We start from the raw sequence: 4606 nt of genomic DNA, 5'->3' as shown, positions 1-4606 counted from the left end.
ACTTATAAATTGAAGAGTTACACACACACATACACACACAAGTTCTGCCAACTAAAGCTTTTTTTTTTTTAATTGGCCTTCGATGGTACCTTCAGTCAGTCTACACTACAATGTTCAAATTGTATTAATTAAAATCATCTTTAACAAGGTTACAAAGACAGTTTGTGTGGAAACACAAACTCAAAATCGGCCCCCAAAGTGGTCCACCCAGGCAGGCTTCACTATTTTCAGACAGAACATCCGAATGAAATTATATCAAAGACAAATGAGAGATAAGAGTGGAGAAAGAAGGTTGACAGATCTTGTGTGGTGCCCCAACGGTCTAGCACATCAAAGTGAATGTAAAGTTAGATGTGAACCTGGCCTAACTAGTTCCCCTTTCAGACCTTGTGGTCTATAGGGCAGATGATGTAAAGTTCATCTGTTTTTTGTGGACTACGGTTAACGAGGGTGTTATGTAGCCAGCACAACGACCAACCGCCTTTACTTTTCCCCAACTAATGTCAGGTACCCATTAGAGCTGGGTGGACTCAGAGGCGCCCAAAGATTCCGACAAGTTGAAAATCCCAGTCTTCACCAGGATTCGAACCCGGGGCACGGGTTGGGAAGCCAATAAGCGCTTTGCCATCAGCTACCGCGCCTCTCCTGGCCTAACTGAAGTCTTATAATTGATGTAGATGTACATTGTGTGCTCGAAGTTCAAGAAAATGCAGTTTACAAGATTACTATTCGTTTTAATTTTGCTCTAACTTATAATGCATAGGGCCTACTTATTAGCTTTTTCGCTTTAAAAAATTGCTTGCATAAGTGATTTAAAAAATTAGAGTTTTCGCTTTCAGAAAAAAAAAAGTAGCCGTTGCATCAGAACTTTGAATGGTATAAATATTGTGATGTCGGATTTTCACTATCTTTTCTAGTTTACGAGATCTATAATAAACGGGACGGACGGACAGACATTTCACACAAAACTAATAGCGTCTTAAATTCCCCTTTCGGGCACTGGCGGATCCAGGGGGGGCGGTAGGGGCGATCGCCCCCCCCCCCAATCGGCCGACCCCCCTCCGAAGGGGGGTGGTGGACGAATTTTAGTATAGAATTCACACAATTTGTATACGAATTTATTACTTATGTTAATAATATATACTAATTATTTATATTTCAACCTATTTTTAGATTATTTCGCCCCTCCCCTAGTATTTTGGCTGATTTGGTGGGGTCGGGAGGGGGCGATGGTATCAATCCCGCCCCCCCATACACTTTCAAGTGGGGGGGGGCGGTCCAATTTATTTGTAGAAATCACAGCTTGCTAACAGAATCAATTAAATATCTATATAATTAAATCTTGTTATTGATATTTTAACCGATCTTTATATTATGTCGTTCCCTGTTTGCCGATTTGGGGGGGGGGGGCGGACGAATACTTCTACTGCCCTTACCACCTTAACCCTTTGAGGGGGGGCGGTCCTACTTTTATGGAGAAATCATAGTTTGTGAACAAAATAAATTCAATTAATATATAAATTTTATATTATGTCAATCCCCTTCTGGTATCTTGGCCGATTTGGTGGGGTAGAGCGATTGCATGTACTGCCCTCCCCACTCTAGCCCTCTGAGTGGGGGGGGCGGTCCTATTTTTATGGAGAATCATAGTTTGTGAACAAATTTAGTTGAGTCGCCCCACCCATATTCTTTAATGCTAAATGCAATCTTTGGCAGAAATTATTAAAGGAGCGAGGATTAATCGTTTCCACTCTACCGCCCCTCCCATTTCCAGACAGAGTTTATGTAATTTCACATGAATTTATCATAATTATTTTAAGAAAGTTAGAATTCAAACGAAATTTTTCAATATAAGAGTCATGATTGAGATTAGTTCTAAACCAGGGGTGGGCAACCTTTTTGTATCGAGGGCCGCATTAAAAACAATTTGGAATGGCGGGCCGCACATATATATATATATATATATATATATATATATATATATATATATATATATATATATATATATATATATATATATATATATAATATATGAGTTAGCAATGTTTGAAACAAATTTTACGTTTTTTTTAATTGCTGTTGTCTTTTTACATCACAATATCGCCACAAATATACAGTTGTACTTAATGTGCAGTAAGAGTCCCGTGGAAATACTGACAGGAACTTCTCTTTGCTTGGAGCTTTGTCCTCTGGAGCTGAATGGTATTGAAAATTGGTTCTTGACGTCTTAAAATTTGCTTTTATAAATTGCACAATTAAGGAATCTTAATAAGCGTTGTACTGTTAATCATTTCACTAGAAGTAGTTTCACCTTTCAGCAAAGGAAAATGACAAAAACTATTTTCTTTTGCTTGCCTGTAGAAATGGGAAAGCCTTGTTTGAAAAGATTTAGCGTGCATTTGCACTTCATATGCAAACAATCAATTGCAATGGATATAATAAAAAAACATGAAATCTTTCTTCCACTCTTCATTAGAAATATTGGTAACAAGGTCTCAGTCATGGTCCTACCAGTAGCATAACAATTTCGTCCTTGATATTTTATATTCTTCTCATTTGCCTTGTCCATGCCAATGTTGCATTAAATTATTTTGTTCATAAATTGGAACTACCTGTGGTTAACAACCCTGGCACTAATGAGCTCGATTGTTACAAAGTCACGCCTAAAGTAATTTGAAATTTTATGCAGCTTTGTGCAAACTTTCCTGTTTAGAGTTTATGGTTGGGATATTTAAAATAAAAACAAAAAAAAACATTTTTATCAGTGAAAGATTGAGCTCCATCAGTTGTTACACTTGCCATCTTGTTTCAAGCCTACCCAACACTCAGAGATAGTGTTTTGAATTGAGTGTATTGATGTATAGCCAATAAGCATAATCTTCGTTTACTTAAAACTTTTTATAATGAGACAGTTTCAATAATTTATATAGATATTATTTTTAATATTTGCATTTTTATATGTATATACTGTGGGCACACCTGATTTCTGTAGGTGTCGGCGGGCCGCATAAAACACTCCGGCGGGCCGTATGTGGCCCGCGGGCCGTAATTTGCCCACCCCTGTTCTAAACCCTAATAATCTTTTCTTAGTCCCTTTTCCCAACCTTTACTCAATCTGATATTTTTCTAATTAAATAAATTTGGGACTATAATTCACAATTTATACTTCAATTGTATTGAATATTATTTATCGAATAATTCTTTTTTCGTCAGCGATCCTCAAAGCCAAAATCTAAATATGTGGGGTATCTTATCTTTTCAAGGAACAAATCGGTTTTATTTGCAATGTATTAAGGGCCTATAAATTCATATTAGAATATTTTTTAAGTACAATGTTATTCGAAAGGTCCTTTTTTAATAATATGAATTATGAGCTTTAGGTCAGGAGAATGCGTTTCTTCTGTGAAGTATGCAAGAAAACGTTTTTGGCGTCGGAACCCCACTGATGAATAATGAGCTGTAGTTGTTAGGAGAATGCGTTTCTGCAGTGAAGAATGCAAAAAAAACGCTTTTGGCGTCGGGGCTTCGCCCCGAACTACACTGATGAATAATGAGCTGTAGGCCTACTTGTCAGGAGAATGCGTTTCTGCATTAAAGAATGCAAGAAAACGATTTTGGCGTCGGGGCTTGGCCCCGAACTCTATTGATGAATAATCAGCTGTAGATGTCAAGAGAATGCGTTTCTTCATTGAAGAATGCAGGAAAACGCTTTTGGCGTCGGGGCTTGGCCCCGAACTCTATTGATGAATAATGAGCTGTAGATGTCAGGAGAATGCGTTTCTGCAGTGAAAAAAGCAATGAAACGCTTTGTTTTGTTTTTCGCCGAAGGTTGAGAAATGCTGCTTTTTTATTCTCATATAATACGCACGTTTATGCATAGGGTTAGGGTTTACTGGGCGTTAGGGTTTGGAAAAAAATCGCCACACCCCAACTCCAAAGATCTGGATCCGCTAGTGCTTTCGGGGGCCGCTAAAAATCAGATTTTAACGTCGTCATCTTTGTGCTCGAAATATATGCATTACTTTAGAGCAAGGGGGTCCCGGCAACGTCACGGGCTACGCTACCTAGTGACGACCTAGTCTCAATGTGGTGCCCGGGTGTAAAAAAAAAAGCAGTAACCTAAATGGTCTTCAAATACAAAAGCTAATAAAATAGCCTACTCAAAAAGACAATAGGATCAATCATGGGCGTAGCCAGGGGGGGGGTTTGGGGTTCAAACCCCCCCCCCCGAAATGAAATCCCCCCCTTCGGAATTTAGTGAATGATTTTTTGCTTTGATTTTGTTTATTGTAGGTGAGATTTTAATACTAAACCATCAATTGCCCCAGCACAACCAATGGGGTTTTGAGTTTAAAACCCCTTACCAGGGGGTTTTGAGTTTAAAACCCCCTACCAGGGGGGTTCGAGTTTAAAAACCCCTACCAGGGGTTTTGAGTTTTAAACCCCCTACTTGGGGGTTTTTGCAGTTAACCCCCCCCCCCCTCTTCTATAAAACAAAACTAAACAAAAATGCAAACGAAAATTCCCTAATTCCAAGAGCACAGTTAAGGGAGATTTTCATTTTAAACCCCCCTCAAAATTTACGATAAACCCCTCTTCGATATAA

The sequence above is a fragment of the Biomphalaria glabrata genome, chromosome 2 (genome assembly GCF_947242115.1).
Source record: "Biomphalaria glabrata chromosome 2, xgBioGlab47.1, whole genome shotgun sequence".
Lineage (NCBI taxonomy): Eukaryota > Metazoa > Mollusca > Gastropoda > Planorbidae > Biomphalaria > Biomphalaria glabrata.
This window is presented reverse-complemented; position numbering follows the sequence as displayed.